This window comes from Lithobates pipiens, unplaced genomic scaffold (assembly GCF_037356315.1).
Source record: "Lithobates pipiens isolate NorthernLeopardFrog02 unplaced genomic scaffold, aLitPip1_a1.2 Scaffold_27, whole genome shotgun sequence".
Taxonomy (NCBI): Eukaryota; Metazoa; Chordata; class Amphibia; order Anura; family Ranidae; genus Lithobates; species Lithobates pipiens.
In genome coordinates, this window is record NW_027507788.1 from 2,408,406 (window position 1) to 2,432,032 (window position 23,627).

Below are 23,627 nucleotides of genomic sequence, written 5' to 3' on the forward strand. Positions count from 1 at the left end.
CCACGAGTCAGAGTGAGCCTACCGCTGACAGCCATGTTCAGTCAATGACATTTAAGGTTGGACACATGAAAGAGAAGATAAAACAAGCCATACAAGCAGGAGACCGGCTGGGTATAGACAAGAGCACCTGTCATTTCAGGCAATATACACTCTATACAGATAGTAAATGATGGATCGTTATCTACTGAACAACGCATGCGGAACTTCTCTAGCTCCATTCTTGTCCTATCAGAGCATTGCAATTACCTGCCAGGTTAGGGGAGGTTGTTTGAGCCAACTTGTCTATTAAAGTGCATGTTCCAGAGCAGCCGCCCTGCCCGAGAATTCATAGACATGAAAGGTGCAGAGGATCAGCACAGCAGCCCTGGACCTTGTCAAGTCATTCTGCACCGACCGCCCCTCTATAGCCATGATAACATGACACACCTGTCTCAGGTACAAATAAGTGACAAGCTGCAAGTACAGGACACAAGACAGACTTCTCAGCAGAGCAGTATATCAGAGAGGTGAGGATGGACGAGGGGGGGGAGCACCAGCCAGAATGGAAGAGAAATTCTTGTAGATGACGACAGCTCCTCCATGTCCTTCCGACTTCACCCGTTCTATACTGCTGAACACCCATAAACACCATCGGCCTTCCTACTTTCTACACCAAGTACAATGCCAGGCGATGGGCGCCTGACAGGTCCCCCCCTATACATGTCCAGCATACGCCCGACAGTACCCCCCCCATACATGTCTGGGACACGCCCGACAGTCCCCCCCATACATGTCTGGGACACGCCCGACAGTCCCCCCCCCCCAACAGTCCCCCCCATACATGTCTGGGACACGCCCGACAGTCCCCCCCCATACATGTCTGGGACACGCCCGACAGTCCCCCCCATACATGTCTGGGACACGCCCAACAGTCTCCCCCCCCCATACATGTCTGACACACGACCGACAGTCTCCCCCCCCCCCCATACATGTCCAGCAACTTCAGTAGATTATGGTGTTCTTGATACTTCCCACATTTATATACTGAGGACATCTCACATCACTTCCAGTAATGGGACACGAAGATCAAAAAAAAAAAAAAAGACGACTGAGCTGTGCATTTATCCCGGGACTCCATTACTAACCACTCAGCTACCATGACATACCAATGTAGATGATCAGAGCCCATCATACACACAGCAATCATTACAGACTAGAGCTGCACGATTCCGGCCAAAATGAGAGTCACAATTTTCACGATTTTCGCGACGTAAAATCTTTCACATACAAAAAAAAAAAAAAAAAAAAAAAAATGGGCTAACTTTACTTGTTCTTTTTTTAATTCATTAAAGTAATTTTTTCAAAAAAAAAATTGCATTTGAAAGACGGCTGCGCAAATACAGTGTGACATACAATACTGCAACCACCACCATTTTATTCTAGGGTATCTACTAAAAAATATGTTTGGGGGTTCCTAGTAATTTTCTAAAAAGAAAATATATATATATATATTAATTTGAAACCAACAAAATGTGAGAAAAAAAGTTTAGTGTTTAAACTTTTTTCATTTACACACAAAGTCTATTCCACTGACAAATTGTTACAATGTTTATACTTCAGTTCAACTGATAAAGAATGTTGTGATTCTCGGCCCGGATTTTCTCTTCCTTTCTTCTGAGGGCTTCAGAAGAGCCGAGAGAACTCTCTGCATAGAAAGAATTGGAAACCCTTCAGTCAAAGATCGCGATAACAATAACGATTCTTGGCGATTCATTGTGCAGCTCTATTACAGACCAGTCCCAAGTTTACCGGCTCCTTCCATAAATTCATATAGTTATATAGTCAGGTGGAAAAAAGACAAGTCCAGCCCTAGATAAAACATACAATCCCATATACACGGATCTCACACAATAAAGAAATGTCAGCCTTGCAGACAAATAGAACTTTAGAGACACAAAATTCAATTATCATTTAAGTAAATCACATCCGGGAGCCAAGTGACTGTATGAGAATCACCACAATGATCTCTTCGGGGGTCTCCCAGCGTGTGACATCATCACCTCCATCGCCCCCCAAATCATCATCATCCCTCCTTTACAATCACAGCACACACCCCGCAATCTGCATCCTCCACACAAAGCCGTACAAAGAGCAGCACACCGGCGCCAACAATTGCCGGGCGCCGCAGTCACAAGGTGACGGGTTGCTATGGGTTATAACAACCTACAAACCAATCACTGTATACAGGGAGGAGGAGACTTCCAATATCTATACAGGGGAAGGTGTGATCGCCTCCTATTGATCAGGTTCCCCCGGCATGGAGGTCAGGAGAACCCATGATGGACATTTGTGGTGACCCCCCCCATCCCCACCTGGACATTTGTGGGGACCTCACCCCCCACCACCTGCATGTTTTGGGTGCCCCCATCCAACATGAACCCCTCATGGATTGTAGGAACCCCTCAGAATAGCTGACAGACCTGAGAGCTCAGCAGAGAGCTCCCCCGGAGACCCCAATGTCGGGGGGGGGGGGGGTAAAATCTCCAGCACTGAACTGTCAGTTTTGGGTGAATTGGTCCTTCAATAGTGAACAGTCAGGAACCAGCCACCCGGCCAGGACTGACGCAAGGTAAAATGAGAAGCCTCATATGCAGATATAAAACAACGATTAGAATCCATGTCTGTATATCAAGCAGCCAATCGGATGGTTTGGTTGCTGTTTCTAGGAGATGGAAGGGAGAGCTGGTTGCTATAGTCACGCTGACAATGATAGAGAAGGCGTCTCGGATCCATGTAGTCCAGGACAGATCCTGAGCACTGATCAGCCCATGTGTAGTACGGGGAGCGAGGAACACATGGCATCGCCTACAAGGAGGGGGAGGGGGGGGAGACACGATTATTGGTAGTGCATAAGGGTCAGGAATTGCTGCTTTCACATTGACCCAGCTTGGACTAATGGAAGTATTCACTATACATCCCCATGGAAGGTGGAAGTCACACTACTCCTGCATAGTGTATAGTGAACTGGGGGGGGGGGTCGGTGTCGCTCGCTTGGCATGGGAACTCTTCACAGAACGTTTTGCATTATTCTCAATCAATGCAAAGCCTTTTCTGATTGGAAAAGATGGAGATCGAGATGACACCGCTCCACCTCATCCAACCAGAAGATGCTTTGCAATTAGGAGCGGCGCTGAAATTTCAGCAGCCAAAACATATCGGCTGAAAATTGTGTTTTTTTTTTAGATTGCCAATAATGGCCTCGGAAAAAGTGTGCGATTTTACCCCGCTTATGGTGTGTTTTTATAGGTCATGTGACTTAAACCACATATAAAAAATGTAACAGGTGTGTTCTTGGTGCGTTTTCAATGCATTTCAGCAGGGAGGTGCGTTTTTGGCACTTTTTTTTTTAACTGAGAATAAATGCAGCAAGATTTATAACACAACAGAAACCCAACAGACCGGTGTGAGGAGATACATAGAATTTAAAGGGATGCATTTTTATTTTTATTAAGTTTTTCTTGCGCTAAAAAAAGGTGCCGATAATGGGCGACAATAGATTCATATTCATTTAAATTCATGATATTAATTAAAATGCAGAACATAAACACACACATATACATATATATATATATATATACACACACACACACACACACACACATTCTATATGCACATAGACACACACACTCTCCGTTTTGGAGAAGTGCATCCTGAATTTTCTGCAGTAAAATTTCAGTCCGGTGCGACTCGACTTGCAAGCATCAAAAAAAATTCTAATTGTTCTGTGAATGGCACCTGTGCCAAGCGAGCGACCCCCCTGTGCTCACAATGACTGGTACAGGACCTAGAAGTCTGCAGCAATTATTGTAGTAGCAGTGACTACTACAGAGATATGCAGCATCCACAGAGATTGGCCAGGTACTAGAGCTGCACGATTCTGGCTAAAATGAGAATCGCAATTTTTTTTTGCTTAGAGGATAGATCGCGATTCTCTCGCAATTCTCGCGGCGTAACATCAAGTTTCACATTAAAAACAAAAAAATTGGGCTAACTGTACAGTTTGTTTTTTTAACTCACTGAGTAGGTTTTCCCAACAAATTGCATTTGAAAGACCGCTGAGCAAATACACATAAAATATTGTAGCAATTTACATTTTATTCCCCAAGGTCTCTGCTAAAATATAATATATATATATATATATATATATATAATGTTTGGGGTTCCAAGTAATTTTCTAGGAAAAAATATTGATTTTAAACTTAAGAAGTTTCAGAAAAAGATTTAGACTTTAAGTGGTTAAACTTCCTGCATTTACACTGGTTAAACACTTGTCAGACTGCCTGGATGTTTTTTCTTTACACACAGAAGTTTATTGCTTTGATCTAAGGAGGGAGAGTTAGTTACAATGTTTCATTTTAAAAACTTGACCCACTGCCTGGATGTTTTCTTTTGACAGCTGAGTGAGCAGATAAGTCTCTCCACTTGTTATATGAAAGAATTGGCAAATTCTGCAACAGAGATCAGAGGGGTTGAATCGAGATCACGATTTTTTAACGATTAATTGTGCAGGTCTAGTATACATACTTACAGCGGTCTAGAACTATGCAAAAAAAGAAAAAGAAAAAAGAAAGAAAAAGAAAAAGAAAGAAATCAGAGCCATGCTTGGAATCCATCATAGTGCCAGGAAAAGTCGCTCCTATACATACAGGCCAGTGGTTGGATGTCAGCAGAGAGGGCATTTTCCATCGTCCTTCCTCTAATACATAATATTTCACCAGAGATGTGATCGCTCACATATTATACAAACCCCCCCAACAATAAATATAACCAGCAAGTCCTGTCTCCCCCCCCCCCCCACCCTGGTGAGAATATATGGAGAAACCCCCCCATGGAATCCGGTGTATTGTGCTCAGCTCACACAGCTACTTTGCATGGTGAAAATGTCACATGGGAGCGATACGATGAGACCACAAAGAGGCTCCGAAGATGGAGGTGACCCGTCAATCATCTACACCTTATAGAGGGATATCAACGTTCACATCTCACTGACCACTGCCAAGGACTGGAGACTGAACTGAATGGCTCCGGAATGGTAACCTTTAAGTCTTCCCATAGACGGTTCAAATCTTGGCCAGTCCCTGCTGAACCAGCTGAGATTTCCAACCATCTACGGGCGGGGTGAATGTGCCCAAGTTGATCCAACCAGCATGTAGGATTTCTAGCATGTGATTATTGGCAGTAGCTATAGTCGCTAGCAACAATCACATCATCATCTTCATGGGAGGGACTCCCCCCATCAACACTCTTGTATTGAGCGATTCACTTTCAAGCGATCCATGGTTGCAAGAAACCATCTACAGCCTGCCTAAGGCTGGCCCATACATGGGTCAAATTTCAAAAATGTTCTTTTGAAAATCAGAAAATGTGTGTTTTGTGATCCGATGCCACCATTTCGAAATTCGGCCAACCAAGCCTTCACTCTCGCCTCTTTTTTCTGCAGAAAATAATTTTCATGGCTGGGAATTCTCTTTTCTTGCACATGCGCATTTCTTTTTCGATGACATTTCTTGCACGGTTCTCCCATCACTGGACAGAAAATCCATTTCCATCATGTCCGATTACTCAAATTGGATGGCCACATGAAAATCGAGTAATGCCGCGGCTCCACTAATGGAGCGAAATACGAAACGAAAATTCTTAGAGAAGATTTTCGTAAAAGAAAATTCTTTCGAAATTTGACCCGTGTACAGGGCGTAGGCTGACCATAGATTATACAATTTCCCTTAGATTTACCTTCAGCTATGTAGTGCAAGGGTATGTACTGCCTGATTGCATACAAATAGGTGTGACCTCATATTACATGGTTTTAGTAAATGTAAAAAAAAAAAAAAAAAAATTAAAACAAACATTTTATAATGTATGGCCTGCCTTAAGTCGGGCTGAATGTCGGGTGACAGTGTTTGGAAGCTGTTCTGAAAGAAGCCAAACTTCCGTGGGACGAAGATGCTGGAAAAAACAGCAGGTGACCGGCATCCAAGCAGCACTCTCAGCCAATGGCTGAAAGAGATGACCAGAGTGTTCTAGCCCCCCGGGGCGGGGAACGACGTCCTCCTCTCAGAACGGTTCAGCTGAGATCACTGTACTAATGTTACATCGTTAGTGCAGCGGCTCAAACCAGAGCTATCAATTTTTAATTTTATTTTCCTTTAACCGGCTGGGTGTACGGGGGTTTGGTCAGCCGGGGGGCAGAATCTGATGAACAGACATTGTGCAACAGACAGCAACCTCAACGGTGAAGACGCTGGAAGGAAGACGCAGAGATACAATCACCGGCTTCACCAGCCAACGTTGCATTGCACTTCTACTTCCCCTACAGAAAGAGGAAGTGGCGAGGAGGAAGTGGTGAGGAGGAGGAGCTGCAGGCTACACAGAAGGAGAACCAGGAAAGAGCCGAGGGAGTGGGCTTATTGGAGGAGGAATGGGGGGGGGGGGGTCAATGGTATCAAAGGTGTAATAGAAAGAGTATGGCGGTACGGGCGACTAGCATACAGACACGGCAGACATAGGGATGACGACATGTGATGTCACAGATGATACTGCTTTCCATTGGGCAAAAAAATGCCTGAAAACACAAGACAGACATTCAAAAATGCACAAAAAACCCCACAAAAAACATCCCAAACACTTCATACAGGTGAGAATGGGGGCCAAGATTACAGTGGGGAAGGTTACTGCCCTCTCTGCACACCTCTCAGGGGTATTAGTGCATTACCCACCAATCAGAGATAGGAAGGGGAGGCAAAGCTACAACAAACCCGGGGACTCCGAGCAGATACACCTCAGAACTTCACAAGTGTTGGAATATCTCCAATTTTGCACACCGGAGAGAAAAGTGCGTCGGAGGGTTTGTATTTAGTAGCGCGGCTCGGCCAGACGCGTGTCTCGTGTCCTTCTCTAGTGTATGGGGGACTTCCCTGAATCTGGAGAGATCGAGGGGGTCACATGATATGGTGGTGAAGGATCCTACAACTCGGACCCCATTCACTAAGCAGCAGAGACACAATTACCCCCCTGACCTGCAATCACTTCATTATTTCACATGGATAACACACTATAAACATGACCAATCCCACAGAACAAGAGTCAATGTGGACGGCTAATCTGCATCTATGAAGAAGGAATGATGCCATTAATTGCAGCGTTATACAAGAGGCCGGTCCAGGCTGACGAATCTGAACAAAGCACATCCCTCTGTAGTGTGTACTTGTCTCAGTCCAGAGCACTGAGCCACCGAATGCAGCAAGTCCCGCCGCTCCATGAGCCCACAAAGGTCGGCTTCACCACTCCTGCCGGCCAAAGCCATTTAAAACTGCATTTACCCCCCCCCCGGGTGTCACCTTGAATGTCTGGTCTACAACCGACTGAGTGACCACCTTGCCAAGGATAACCTTCTTGATCCCCTTCAGTCCGAATTCCTCCCTCAACACTCCATGGAAACCACTCTCCTAAAAAACTCATAAAACGATCTGCCAACAGAGAAATCCAATGGACTCTATTCTGTACTCTAAGCCCTTGTACACACAATCGGAGATTCCGACGGAATGTTTCCTATTGGACTGTTTTGTCAGATATTCAGACTGTGTGGGGTCCGCATCAGACTGTTTCTGTTGGAATATTCGACGGACCAAGTTTTCCAACTTACCGCTAAAATTTTCCGACAAAATGCTCCTATCGGACATACTCCGACGGACAAAGTGCCACGCATGCTCAGATCAAAATTCCTAGACCAAAGCTATTGGCTACTAGCCTGAACGTTGTCCCGACGTAACGAAATATCATCATCACGTTATGTACAATCGGATTTTCCAACAATTTAGTCCGACCGTGTGTATGCAACATCACTTCCGGAATTAATCCGTCAATTACTCCAACGGATTTGGTTGTCGGAATCTCCGACCCGTGTGTACAAGGGTTTAGACCTCTCTGCTGCCTTTGACACAGTGGACCACCCCTTCCCCCTTAAAAACCCAACGACTTTGTTCTCCATGACTGTGCACTTTGCTGGTTCTCACCCGACTTATCCAAGCGCACCTTTAAAGTCACAACTCTACTTCCTCCTCTCCCTTCCTGTCGGAGTCCCCCCCGAGGTTCTGTTCTTGGACCTCTCCGATTCTCCATCTACACCTCCTCCCTGGGTCAGGAAAAAGCCCCCCATGGCTTCCAACACCATCTCTACGCTGAAGACACGGAAATCTCTGCACCATTCAGCTCACGTATCACTAACAGACACATCAGCCTGGATGTCACAACACTTCCTCAATCTCTCCAAAACTCAACTCCTGATTTCTTCCTCCCCCCACGTGCCTCCCATCTCTCTGTCAAAATCAACAGCACTGCTATCAGCCGGGCCCCGCATGCCGAGGTTCTAGGGGTAACCCTGGACTCTGAACTATACTTTCAGCCCCACATCCAAACACTTTCCATATTCTGCCGCCCTACAAAGTCTCCAAAAATATGCCCCTTCCTAACCAACGACACCACAAAACTCCCAGTTCACTCGCTGGTCACCTCCCCCCGACTCCTCACCTCCCTCCTCATTGGATTACCTTTACATAGGCTCCTCCCCTCTTCAGTCCATCATGAATGCTGCTGCCAGACTCATCCACCTTACCAACCGCTCAGCGTCCTCCACCCCTCTCTACCAATCCCTCCACTGACCTCCATTCAGTGTCCTCCACCCCTCTCTACCAATCCCTCCACTGACCTCCATTCAGTGTCCTCCACCCCTCTCTACCAATCCCTCCACTGACCTCCATTCAGTGTCCTCCACCCCTCTCTGCCAATCCCTCCACTGGCCTCCATTCAGTGTCCTCCACCTCTCTCCACCAATCCCTCCACTGGTCTCCATTCAGTGTCCTCCACCCCTCTCTGCCAATCCCTCCACTGGCCTCCATTCAGTGTCCTCCACCCCTCTCTACCAATCCCTCCACTGACCTCCATTCAGTGTCCTCCACCCCTCTCTGCCAATCCCCCCACTGGTCTCCATTCAGTGTCCTCCACCTCTCTCCACCAATCCCTCCACTGGTCTCCATTCAGTGTCCTCCACCCCTCTCTGCCAATCCCCCCACTGGTCTCCATTCAGTGTCCTCCACCTCTCTCCACCAATCCCTCCACTGACCTCCATTCAGTGTCCTCCACCCCTCTCTACCAATCCCTCCACTGACCTCCATTCAGTGTCCTCCACCCCTCTCTACCAATCCCTCCACTGACCTCCATTCAGTGTCCTCAGTCCCTCTCTACCAATCCCTCCACTGACCTCCATTCAGTGTCCTCCACCCCTCTCTACCAATCCCTCCACTGACCTCCATTCAGTGTCCTCCACCCCTCTCTACCAATCCCTCCACTGACCTCCATTCAGTGTCCTCCACTCCTCTCTACCAATCCCTCCACTGACCTCCATTCAGTGTCCTCCACCCCTCTCTACCAATCCCTCCACTGGTCTCCATTCAGTGTCCTCCACCCCTCTCTACCAATCCCTCCACTGGTCTCCATTCAGTGTCCTCCACCCCTCTCTACCAATCCCTCCACTGACCTCCATTCAGTGTCCTCCACTCCTCTCTACCAATTCCTCCACTGGTCTCCATTCAGTGTCCTCCACACCTCTCTACCAATCTCTCCACTGGTCTCCATTCAGTGTCCTCCACCCCTCTCTACCAATCCCTCCACTGACCTCCATTCAGTGTCCTCCACCCCTCTCTACCAATCCCTCCACTGACCTCCATTCAGTGTCCTCCACCCCTCTCTACCAATCCCTCCACTGACCTCCATTCAGTGTCCTCCACCCCTCTCTACCAATCCCTCCACTGACCTCCATTAAGTGTCCTCCACCCCTCTCCACCAATCCCTCCACTGGTCTCCATTCAGTGTCCTCCACCCCTCTCTACCAATCCCTCCACTGGCCTCCATTCAGTGTCCTCCATCCCTCTCCACCAATCCCTCCACTGACCTCCATTCAGTGTCCTCCACCCCTCTCTACCAATCCCTCCACTGACCTCCATTCAGTGTCCTCCACTCCTCTCTACCAATCCCTCCACTGACCTCCATTCAGTGTCCTCCACCCCTCTCTACCAATCCCTCCACTGGTCTCCATTCAGTGTCCTCCACCCCTCTCTACCAATCCCTCCACTGGTCTCCATTCAGTGTCCTCCACCCCTCTCTACCAATCCCTCCACTGACCTCCATTCAGTGTCCTCCACCCCTCTCTACCAATCCCTCCACTGACCTCCATTCAGTGTCCTCCACCCCTCTCTACCAATCCCTCCACTGACCTCCATTCAGTGTCCTCCACCCCTCTCTACCAATCCCTCCACTGACCTCCATTCAGTGTCCTCCACCCCTCTCTACCAATCCCTCCACTGACCTCCATTCAGTGTCCTCCACCCCTCTCTACCAATCCCTCCACTGACCTCCATTCAGTGTCCTCCACCCCTCTCTACCAATCCCTCCACTGACCTCCATTCAGTGTCCTCCACCCCTCTCTACCAATCCCTCCACTGACCTCCATTCAGTGTCCTCCACCCCTCTCTACCAATCCCTCCACTGACCTCCATTCAGTGTCCTCCACCCCTCTCTACCAATCCCTCCACTGATCTCCATTCAGTGTCCTCCACCCCCCTCTACCAATCCCTCCACTGACCTCCATTCAGTGTCCTCCACCCCTCTCTACCAATCCCTCCACTGACCTCCATTCAGTGTCATCCACCCCTCTCTACCAATCCCTCCACTGACCTCCATTCAGTGTCCTCCACCCCTCTCTACCAATCCCTCCACTGACCTCCATTCAGTGTCCTCCACCCCTCTCTACCAATCCCTCCACTGGTCTCCATTCAGTGTCCTCCACCCCTCTCTACCAATCCCTTCACTGATCTCCATTCAGTGTCCTCCACCCCTCTCTACCAATCCCTCCACTGACCTCCATTCAGTGTCCTCCACCCCTCTCTACCAATCCCTCCACTGACCTCCATTCAGTGTCATCCACCCCTCTCTACCAATCCCTCCACTGGTCTCCATTCAGTGTCCTCCACCCCTCTCTACCAATCCCTCCACTGACCTCCATTCAGTGTCCTCCACCCCTCTCTACCAATCCCTCCACTGACCTCCATTCAGTGTCATCCACCCCTCTCTACCAATCCCTCCACTGGTCTCCATTCAGTGTCCTCCACCCCTCTCTACCAATCCCTTCACTGACCTCCATTCAGTGTCCTCCACCCCTCTCTACCAATCCCTCCACTGATCTCCATTCAGTGTCCTCCACCCCTCTCTACCAATCCCCCCACTGACCTCCATTCAGTGTCCTCCACCCCTCTCTACCAATCCCTCCACTGACCTCCATTCAGTGTCCTCCACCCCTCTCTACCAATCCCTCCACCCCTCTCTACCAATCCCTCCACTGACCTCCATTCAGTGTCCTCCACCCCTCTCTACCAATCCCTCCACCCCTCTCTACCAATCCCTCCACTGACCTCCATTCAGTGTCCTCCACCCCTCTCTGCCAATCCCTCCACTGACCTCCATTCAGTGTCCTCCACTGACCTCCATTCAGTGTCCTCCACCCCTCTCTGCCAATCCCTCCCCCCGGCTCCACTCACCCGAATTAAATTCAAAAGTCTAATAACTTACGAAGGCATCACAACTACATCACTAACCGTCTCAAAACACCAACCTCCTCGTTCCCTTCCTTCCTCCAAAGACCTCCCGCTCTCTCATTCCCCCATCACCTCCTCCCATGCTCGTCTCCAAGACTATTCCCCCATCACCTCCTCCCATGCTCGTCTCCAAGACTATTCCCCCATCACCTCCTCCCATGCTCGTCTCCAAGACTATTCCCCCATCACCTCCTCCCATGCTCGTCTCCAAGACTATTCCCCCCATCACCTCCTCCCATGCTCGTCTCCAAGACTATTCCCCCCATCACCTCCTCCCATGCTCGTCTCCAAGACTATTCCCCCATCACCTCCTCCCATGCTCGTCTCCAAGACTATTCCCCCCCATCACCTCCTCCCATGCTCGTCTCCAAGACTATTCCCCCATCACCTCCTCCCATGCTTGTCTCCAAGACTATTCCCCCATCACCTCCTCCCATGCTTGTCTCCAAGACTATTCCCCCATCACCTCCTCCCATGCTCGTCTCCAAGACTATTCCCCCCCATCACCTCCTCCCATGCTCGTCTCCAAGACTATTCCCCCATCACCTCCTCCCATGCTCGTCTCCAAGATTTCTCCAGAGCCTCTCGCATCCTCTGCAACTCCCTACCCCAATCTGTCCGACTACCTCCTACTCTGCTAGCTTTTAGATAATCCATGAAAACCCTTCTCTTTAGAGAAACCTACCCTACCCCCACCTAACTGTACTTTTTCTTTCTCCATCAGATCATCCCCCCACAGCGATTACCTTCTGTATCACTTGACCTTCCCTTCTAGATTGTAAGCTCTCGGGATCAGGGCCCTCCGATTTCTCCTGTATTGAATTGCATTGTAGCTGTACTGTCTTGCACTCATGTAAAGCGCTGCACAAACTGTTGGGCTATATAAATCCTGTATAATAAATAAGGCCGTTTCCCAGTACACAGACCATAAAGGGGCCCCAGACCCCCGTATATCCTCACTGCCATATCTCATACAAAAACTTTCCAGGTCAAAAGGCTCAATATTTTTTCTTACTACAGGGATTTAAAATAAATACAATTTCCTATAAAAACGCAGAGATTTTGGTAATCATTGGAGTTTTCCTCTTTATGGTTGAATATATTTTTATTGTGTGCCAGACAGGAAAAAAAGAACATATTTGTAAACAGGCAATTGCATCATATACGTCGCCTTGACATCAAATAAGGCACAGCAATATAAACAGGATGAAGAAAAGGGGGGGGGGGAGCAGAAGAAGTGGGTACATCAGGGAAAAGGAGAGAAGGGGCAAGGGGGGAGGCACAGAAAGCCATTAAGAGTAGAAAGAGAGAAGAGTAGGGTGGGGAAGAACAGGGGGAAGCACAGCATTCGCATTAATAGAAACAAAAATGTACAAATTACGCATTATTGTTATGCGAGTTTTCCTCTTTATATACCTAAAAGAAAATGTTAATAAGCTGGGGGTCTCCTTGTTCTGAATACAAGGGGATGTAAGCGGAGGAAGGTACACAAACCACATAGGGGGAGATTTACTAAAACTGGAGCGTGCAAAGAAACCAATCAGCTTCCAGGTTTTATTGCCAAAGCTTATCTGAAGAAGCGGAAGTCAGAAGCCGATTGGTTACCATGTACAGCTGCACCAGATTCCGAGGCCTCCACTTTTACTAAATCCCTCCCCATAGTCTCTGTCCCAATCACACTCCATGCAGTCACACTCCAGATTGGATTGTCGCAGGACACAAAATACAAGCCTAGCTATAGGGACCTCTGCTGGACTGAATGCACACAGTATATGGTGAAAGGACCTTCCAAGGCTCTGACCTTCAGGGAAGGAAACTTGAAGTCGGGGTCACAGGAGATCCTGCGAAGGCTACAACCCTGTCAGAGAAGAGGATCTTCTGCCAAAAAAAAAAAAAGCTGTATGTCTCGCTGGATCAAAAACAGTTCCCACGGAGTTCCCCACTGAGATGACGCAGCAAACGTCAGCCGAGAGGAATTTTCACACCATGATCCTCAATTAAGAAAACCACCGGAATGAAAGTCTCTGCTGTGACTTTTTCCTCCAGCGGGTAACAGCAGGAGGCACACCGGTGGCACCGTCACTGTCCTCCCGTCCTGAGCACCCCCGTCCTGAGCACTGTCGCACTGCGCCCCCCGTCCTGAGCACTGTCGCACTGCACCCCCCCCGTCCTGAGCACTGTCGCACTGCGCCCCCCCCCGTCCTGAGCACTGTCGCACTGCGCCCCCCCGTCCTGAGCACTGTCGCACTGCGCCCCCCCGTCCTGAGCACTGTCGCACTGCGCCCCCCCGTCCTGAGCACTGTCGCACTGCGCCCCCCCGTCCTGAGCACTGTCGCACTGCATCCCCCCGTCCTGAGCACTGTTGTGCCCCCTCGTCCTGAGCACTGTCGCTCCCCCCATCCTGAGCACCATGCCCCCCGTCCTGAGCACTGTCGCTCCACCCTCCCCCCATCCTGAGCACCATGCCCCCCGTCCTGAGCACTGTCGCTCCCCCCCATCCTGAGCACTGTTGTAATCCCTTCCTGTGCACTGTCGCGCCCCCGGTCCTGAGCACTGTCGTAATCCCTTCCTGAGCACTGTTGCTCCCCCCCATCCTTAGCACTGTTGTGCCCCCCTCGTCCTGAGCATTGTCGCACCCCCCTCCCCCCGTCCTGAGCATCGTCGCTCCCCCCTCCCCCCATCCTGAGCACCGTGCCCCCCGTCCTCAGCACTGTCGCTCCCCCTTCGTCCTGAGCACCGTGCCCCCCCCCTCCTGAGCACTGTTGTAATCCCTTCCTGTGCACTGTCGCGCCCCCTCGTCCTGAGCATTGTCGCACCCCCCTCCCCTATCACCCCTCACCCTGAGCACTGTCGTATCCCCCCATCCTGGTCCCAGGAAGGGTTTTGGTGCATTTACAACTGAGAACTGCCATGACAAACATGGGACAAACATGTTTATTTTAGGAGGCTACTGGCCAAACCTGGGGGCTAGAGACTGAGCTACACACGTTCCGCTCCTACAGCAACCTGCCTAAAGGTCACTTTCTGGTAAAACGATATTACTACACATATTCAAGGTCGATTACACTATTCCATATAGGTTACTAGATGGCGTTTAGACTTCCCGTCGCTGAAATGTATTATTAGAAGGTGAATGTAGAACACAATGACAAAGCCCAAGTAAGGTATTTTCTGGTAAGGACAACAGAAACGGGTTGGACTGGTTTGGCTCAATGTGAATTAGATAATAGAAGAAACACACAGGAAAAAAAAAAAAGCAGATGAAAAGCCAAAAAGCGGGCATGCGCTGAACAAAGCTCTCCCAAGGGAGTGCTCACTGCTAAGAGAAAGCAAAGAGCATGCTGGGAATCTCAGTAATACTGCCAGACAAAGCTGCTCTCAATTACAACGCGGCTTCAATGAAAACAGCCCATGTGCCCCGACTCAGGACAGACACAGCCGCAGGAAGGAGCCTGGATTCATGAGAAACCGCAAACAATGGCAGATCCCAGCAAAACACAGATAATCCCATTCACATACAACACACACAAGACTTGCCTGCTACAGATATGATTGGTTCTCACCGTGGAAAAAAATATATTCTCGTGATTCCTTTAGGCAAATAAGAGATTGTGCTTTGTAATGACACCGCACAGCTTTACACCTCGGGAACCAATCCCGTGACAGACAAATCATCTCAAACCCCATTAGAAACAGGAAATAAAAATCTTGTTTAGGAAGTTACATTTCCTGTATTGTGATAATTTGTAAACAACAACAAGCCAGGTGAACACAAGAGCCTGTATATACACACAGGGGCCCTCACTGATCTCATATATGAACCCCGATAACATTGGGGGACAAGGAGCCTCAGGTGAGCACAAATTAAATCCCTATATGTGCCCTACTGGGAATGTTAAGGTGAATTTTTATACAGATTGCACGGTCCTGTAGTGTACACGGTATGATGGGCGGCACAGTGGTGAAGTGGTTAGCACTCTCACCTAGCAGTAAAAAAGGTCACTGGTTCAAATCCCAACCATGACACTACCTGCCTGGAGTTTGCATGTTCCCCCTGTGCCTGTGTGGGTTTCCTCCAGGTACTCCGGTTTCCTCCCACACTCCAAAGACATGCAGTTAGGTTAATTGGCTTCGTCTAAAATTGGCCCTAGTATACAACTGGGGATCTTGGATTGTGGCTCCTTGAGGGTAGGGACCAATGTGAGTGTGCAATGTAAAGGGATAGGGACAATTGTAGACACTCACTCAGGTTGAACTGGATGGACTGATGTCTTTATTCAACCTTACTAACTATGTAACTATGATTATATAAATTATATTGGCTCTGGGATTAACATTTCCGTCTTTGCAGATGACACCGATATATGCAGAGGAATAACCCCCTTACAGGATGTCCCCAATTTACAAGCCGACCTCAATGCTCTGTATAATGTGGCAGATGAGATTTAATGTTGAGAAATGTAAAGTTCTGCACTTGGGGGCTAAGAATATTCATACATACTAGGGGGTGTACAACAGGGGCAAACAACAGTGGAGAAGGATCGGGGGGAGATCCATAGCGGAGAAAGAATCTGGGGGGGGGGGGGGGGGGAGTCCATAGAGGAGAAAGGATCTGGGGGGAGTCCATAGAGGAGAAAGGATCTGGGGGGAGTCCATAGAGGAGAAAGGATCTGGGGGGAGTCCATAGAGGAGAAAGGATCTGGGGGGAGTCCATAGAGGAGAAAGGATCTGGGGGGAGTCCATAGAGGAGAAAGGATCTGGGGGGAGTCCATAGAGGAGAAAGGATCTGGGGGGAGTCCATAGAGGAGAAAGGATCTGGGGGAGTCCATAGAGGAGAAAGGATCTGGGGGGAGTCCATAGAGGAGAAAGGATCTGGGGGGAGTCCATAGAGGAGAAAGGATCTGGGGGGAGTCCATAGAGGAGAAAGGATCTGGGGGGAGTCCATAGAGGAGAAAGGATCTGGGGGGAGTCCATAGTGGAGAAAGGATCTGGGGGGAGTCCATAGTGGAGAAAGGATCTGGGGGGAGTCCATAGTGGAGAAAGGATCTGGGGGGAGTCCATAGTGGAGAAAGGATCTGGGGGGAGTCCATAGTGGAGAAAGGATCTGGGGGGAGTCCATAGTGGAGAAAGGATCTGGGGGGAGTCCATAGTGGAGAAGGATCTGGGGGGATCCATAGTGGAGAAGGATCTGGGGGGATCCATAGTGGAGAAGGATCTGGGGGGATCCATAGTGGAGAAGGATCTGGGGGGATCCATAGTGGAGAAGGATCTGGGGGGATCCATAGTGGAGAAGGATCTGGGGGGATCCATAGTGGAGAAGGATCTGGGGGGATCCATAGTGGAGAAGGATCTGGGGGGATCCATAGTGGAGAAGGATCTGGGGGGATCCATAGTGGAGAAGGATCTGGGGGGATCCATAGTGGAGAAGGATCTGGGGGGATCCATAGTGGAGAAGGATCTGGGGGGATCCATAGTGGAGAAGGATCTGGGGGGGATCCATAGTGGAGAAGGATCTGGGGGATCCATGGTGGAGAAGGATCTGGGGGGATCCATAGTGGAGAAGGATCTGGGGGGATCCATAGTGGAGAAGGATCTGGGGGGATCCATAGTGGAGAAGGATCTGGGGGGATCCATAGTGGAGAAGGATCTGGGGGGATCCATGGTGGAGAAGGATCTGGGGGATCCATGGTGGAGAAGGATCTGGGGGGATCCATAGTGGAGAGGGATCTGGGGGGATCCATAGTGGAGAAGGATCTGGGGGGATCCATAGTGGAGAGGGATCTGGGGGGATCCATAGTGGAGAAGGATCTGGGGGGATCCATAGTGGAGAAGGATCTGGGGGGATCCATAGCGGAGAAGGATCTGGGGGGATCCATGGCGGAGAAGGATCTGGGGGGATCCATGGTGGAGAAGGATCTGGGGGGATCCATAGTGGAGAAGGATCTGGGGGGATCCATAGTGGAGAAGGATCTGGGGGGATCCATAGTGGAGAAGGATCTGGGGGATCCATGGTGGAGAAGGATCTGAGGGGATCCATAGTGGAGAAGGATCTGGGGGTTTGGTAGATCATAAGCTCAATAATAACATGCAATGCCAAGCTGCAGTTTCCAAAGAGAGCAAAGTTCTTTCCTGTATAAGAGAGGTCTGGACTCCAGAGAGAGAGATATCATCTGTACAAATCATTAGTAAGACCTCATCTGGAATATGCCAATAAGTTTTGGGCTCCAGTTCTCAGAAAGGATATTGGGGAACTGGAGAAAGTGCAGAGAAGGGCAACCAATCTGATAAGAGGCAAGGAGGAGCTCAGCTATGAGGAGAGATTAGAGGAACTGAATTTATTCAATATTAAGAAGAGGAGATTAAGGGGGGATATGATCTCCATGTATACATACATACATACATAAGGGGGGGGATATAATCTCTGTGTATAAATACATAAGGGGGGGATATGATCTCCATGTATACATACATAAGGGGGGGGGGGGAGATATAATCTCTGTGTATAAATACATAAGGGGGGGATATGATCTCCGTGTATAAATACATAAGGGGGGATATGATCTCCGTGTATAAATACATAAGGGGGGGATATGATCTCCATGTATAAATACATAAGGGGGGATATGATCTCCATGTATGTATATATAAGGGGTCCATATAGTGAACTTGGTGTTGAGTTATTCACATTATGGTCATCGCAGAGGATAAAGGGGGGACTCTTCATCTGGAGGAAAAGAGATTTCATCTCCAAATACGGAAAGGATTCTTCACAGTAAGAGCCGTGGAAATGTGGAATAGACTCCCTGCAGAGGTGGATCTGGTCGGCTCTGTAGATTGCTATAAGAAAGGTCGGGATACTTTCCTGAATGTACAGAATATATCTGGACGACATCTATAGGGAAAGGTGATCCGGGGAAATCCGATTGTCTCTCGGGGGATCAGGAAGGAATTTTTTCCCTGCTGTAGCAAGTTGGATCATACTGTGCTGTTTTGTTTTTTCACCTTCCTCTGGATCAGCTGGGGGTATATGATTGGATATACGGGATTGTATGATATTTTTTATTTTCTTTTTATGGTTGTACTAGATGGACTTGTGTCTTTCTTTGAACCCGACTCACCATGTAATTATGTCACCTTTTGTCTGCACATTGATATGTTATAAGGTGTGGACTCTTTTTGCGAAAACATTAATAAAATGACCTTTAGAAAAAAAAAAGGTGACATCCTTTATATTTTTGCAGCGGGCTCTGGTTTGGTTCCTGCATGTAAAGGAGACCTATATGGGGGGGGAGGGGGGGGGGGGCTAGAGCCCCAAGTTACAAGGATCTGGCGGCTGTTTGCTTTCTTGTACACAAGCGTCCATATACAGGGAGACCAGGGCCTCGGCTCATTAATATTACAGCTTGTGCACACGCTCATATTCTGCTCCGCCCCACTAACCAAAAAAAAAAAAAAAAGAGTCAGACACTGGAGAGGGGCTGAGCGCGGAGCAGGACGGCACAGACATCCATTGTTCTCAAAGCAGAAACATGTTTTCAGCATGCACACCGCCAGACGTCAGCTGTAATAAAGGGCGAAAAAAAAATCCCAAAGACACGTAAAATTCTCCTCCGCAGCCACGCCACGGGGGGGGGTGTGACCGCACCTCCTGCAGAGAAAGGCGATTGCATGCTGCGCTGACACCTTAAGATTTCCACAGACAGGCACATTCTTCAGGACAAACTCTCTGGGGGGATCCTCCTTGTTCAGGGTCCAGGCCGCAGCCAAACGATTACCGCGAGATCCATAAATGGCGTTTGTTAGAAAAGCGGGCATGGTGACCCGGGGGGGGGGTTGGCAGGACACACCTTGGTATCTGGACACGGGGGGGGGGGGGGGGGGGGGGGGGGGACTGGTGTCTACAAGTACGAGGAATGTCCAAACAACAAAAGTGTGCAAATAAAATCCCGAAGAGGCAGCTGCTTTCATCACTTTTACTATATATAAAAAAAAATAAAAAAATTACTATTAAAATAATAAAAGCCTCCGGAGGGCGATCCTGAAGCGGCTTTGTACGGGCCGCTGATAAATACACTCGCCCTCGCAGCGACTCTCCCTCCTGAAAATAAAAGTGTCTGGAAACGATCCGCCATCGGGAGAGAAATACATCTGTGGCTTTCTGTGCAGCAAACAGAACAATAGATGTGCGTGGCGCCCAACGCGGGGAAAAACCACAACTGCCCCCGGGGGGGGGGGATGGGATCAGGACGGTGACGCGTTCACCATGGTGGTTCGTTTCACCGGCTTTAAAATAGAACTGTGCCGTTAATTATTACCAACAGAAGACGTAGGAGAGATTCACAGACACGTCTAAGAGGAGCTGTGGGAAAAAAAAAAACCCAAACGATCTCCCTCTGCAAACATTCCACAAGTCACATCCAGCAATGTATTTATAGGACTGCAACCTTCCTGAGAACAGGCTACATAATAACATTGGTGTCGGTTGTGCGGGGAGTATCTCTGTGGAAGGAGGAAGTCCTGAGAACAGGCTACATAACATTGGTGTCGGCTGTGCGGGGAGTATCTCTATGGAAGGAGGTCCTTAGAACAGGCTACATAATAACATTGGTGTCGGTTGTGCGGGGAGTATCTCTATGGAAGGAGGTCCTGAGAACAGGCTACATAATAACCATGGTGTCGGTTGTGCGGGGAGTATCTCTGTGGAAGAAGGAAGTCCTGAGAACAGGCTACATAATAACCATGGTGTCGGTTGTGCGGGGAGTATCACTGTGGAAGGAGGAGGGCGCTGTGCGTGTCAATGGACACAGACAGCTGACTCAGGAGTGAGCACAAACCTTTAGTAAGCAGTTTGCTAAGGGGGCACTCAGCAAGGTGGAGGAGCCATAAGCACTAGCAGGGGGACCCCAGAAGAGGAGGACTGGGGACACTCTCTGCAAAACCATTGCAGAGCCGGTAAGTAGAACATTTTTTTCCCTTAAATAATAAACACCTTTAGGCCTCATGCCCACGGGGGGGCCTTTTAAAAAAAACGAACTATAAATCTGGTACAGACCCAGGAAAAAAAAAACGCAGCATTAAAAATGCGATTTTATCTGCGTTTTGCATTGGCGTCAGCCCCTCTAATACTTACCTCTTGATCCAGCGATGTGCACGAGAGACTCGGCTGCCCAGGGCTCTCCCTCATTGGCTGAGAAAGCAGCGAAGTGTCATTGGCTCCCACTGCTGGAAAAGTCAGGAGCGCCAATGAGGAAAAAGAGGGGCGGGGCCGGGCCGTAAATTTTACAGAAGAAATAACGATACTTTAGTATCACTTTTAGAACTGCAGACATAACATGGCGGGAGGTGCTGATGACGCCCGCAGACCCTCGCAGACCACGTCATGTATATGGGGCAGCGACCATCACTAGAACCCAACATAAATCTCACCATATCAATGAAGCCAAATACCTTTGTGGAGCTCTCCTATGAGATCATGTGATATATTTCCCACTCCTCTCGGCACTAACAGGTGGGTGGGGAGCCAAGTGGTATCATGTGACGCACCCTGATGTCACAGCGGGACGTTCCTATCCTATGCCTGGGGCTGATAAGATAGATGACAGCTCCGTTCCTCTCCATGGACTGGTGGGGGGGCGGGGGGGGGGGGAATTAAGGGCGTGAAAAGACCGACACAATGTCCGAGCCCGGCCTGGGATAAAGAAATAAGCCGTCAGACACGCTTAGGCTGCCCATACATCATACAATTTTCTTATTCAATTTCCTTTAGATTTACCTTCAGCTATGTAGTGTAAGGGCCTGACATTATTGCAGACATACGTCAAGTGTTTAGGTCTGACCTCATACTATACAATGGTGGTAATTATGAAGGGAAATTGTACAATGTATGGTCAGCCTTACTAGGTGGAGAGGCGGTGCGCTTTGGTGCAATGCTGCAGAGGCTCTATGATCTCACAGATGACAAGGCAGCAGACCGTGTGCCTGGCAGGATCAACAGCTACATTCTCTAAATGGAAAGTTTTGAGAGAGAAAGTTTTGAAACTTTAAAGTGGCCGTATACCCCCCAAAGCGGAAGTTTTACCCATAGGTGAGCCTATAATAAGGCTTACCTACAAGTACTGTATATATCTCCTACACTCGCCCCGTTTAGGAGATGCTTACCCTGTAGCCCGCCGATGATGTCATCAGCGTATGCACTGTGAAGAAACGCCCCTCTGTGCCGCTCCTTCACTAGCAGGTGCAGTGACTGGCGGCTCGCACATGCGCGGGAATGACGTCACAGGACTCCAGCCAGTCACAGAGCAAGCCGGAGTCTGCTGCCCCGGAAGGAAGAGGGGCGAAGATGGAGAGGAGGGGGGCAGAGCGGGCTTCGATTGCAGGTAAATGGCACATAAATGGGCAATGATTTTACTTTGTAGGGGGAAAAGAAAAAGAGGAAGTAAAACCCATAAGGATTTACTTCTTCTCCAACTCTGACTTTACACTCTGTGGACCCAAGTCGCATCAAAGTAAAAGGCACTTTTTTTTTTTTATAATCACACCGATCTGAAGAGGTGCCATTGAAAAGAACGGGCGGCTACTTGTCCCAAGTCACATGACAATTCACACACGCACGAATGGAGTCTAAAGCAAAACTAACCCCCATCAATTTAAGTTTAAAAAAAAATTGTTACATTCCCAGGAATCCGAAGACCCCCCTCACAGTGGAGGGGTTTTCAGGCGTAATATCGCTAAAAATATCGCCTGAAAAACGTGCGAGGGCTTCCACAGGGGGGGCGCTGCTCTGGCAGGATGTCAAAAAAAAAGTCCAGCAAGCAGCTTCTTTGGGGTGCTTTAGGGAGCCGCTCCTAAAGCGCCCCCGCCACTGAAATCAATGGGCAGCCGCGATTTGCGGGCACTTTTAACCCTTTATTCGGCCACTAGCGAAGGTTAAAAGCACCCCAAAAATTACTGTAAAGCCCCACTAAAACTAGCGGATGGGAGGATATATTCAGGTGTCTTGATGAAAAAGTAAATTGCACTTCACAAATTCTCATACCTTATACACACACCAATGTCCCCCGAGGACCACTCACTGCAAACACGAGGCATGATGGGAAATGACGTCATTGGTCAGGCTGCCCAGCACTCCTCCCCCAAAACTGACATTTAGAGGATGAATGGAAACGTCTTCTATATCTTGGGAAGTGTGGTGATGAGATCTCAGCAAGAGTTCCTCCTTCATATATCAGAATTCCTCCATCACAACGGAATATTCACATATTATTCCTGACTCACTAATAATGACGACACGCTGTAGTTACCATCAGCCTGGATATCACCCTAATGCCTGATCATTGTAATCAGGTCATGGCAGACGCCGCTTAGCTTACAATGCTCCTGGTCTGGGCTCCAGATGAACACTGTCAATGGGATATAGGTTATTAGTTGTAATCCCAGCCCTGACGTGACACGTACCCATCTAAGATCGCCCTCACTAACCCAAGCTTCAATACGAACATAGAGTATTATAGAGTACGATGACTCCAAGGCTACCAGTATTATACAATAGGCAAATCCAAGGCAACCATTATTATAGAGTACGGGGACGATGACGCCAAGTCCACCACCAGTACTAGAGTATGAAGACTCCAAGGCCACCAGTATTATAGCGTATGAAGACTCCAAGGCCACCAGTATTATAGCGTATTAAGACTCCAAGGCCACCAGTATTATAGCGTATGAAGACTCCAAGGCCACCAGTATTATAGCGTATGAAGACTCCAAGGCCACCAGTACTAGAGTATGAAGACTCCAAGGGCACCAGTATTATAGCGTATGAAGACTCCAAGGCCACCAGTATTATAGCGTATGAAGACTCCAAGGCCACCAGTATTATAGCGTATTAAGACTCCAAGGCCACCAGTATTATAGCGTATGAAGACTCCAAGGCCACCAGTACTAGAG

At 48.8% G+C, this 23,627-nt stretch overlaps 1 protein-coding gene across 5 annotated transcripts in view; it reads right to left on the reverse strand.

Annotated features, from left to right (window-relative positions):
* SPEN (spen family transcriptional repressor) overlaps positions 1-23,627 on the reverse strand; it is a gene marked incomplete at its 5' end in the record, with an annotated part of 76,188 nt that overhangs the window by 31,151 nt on the left and 21,410 nt on the right.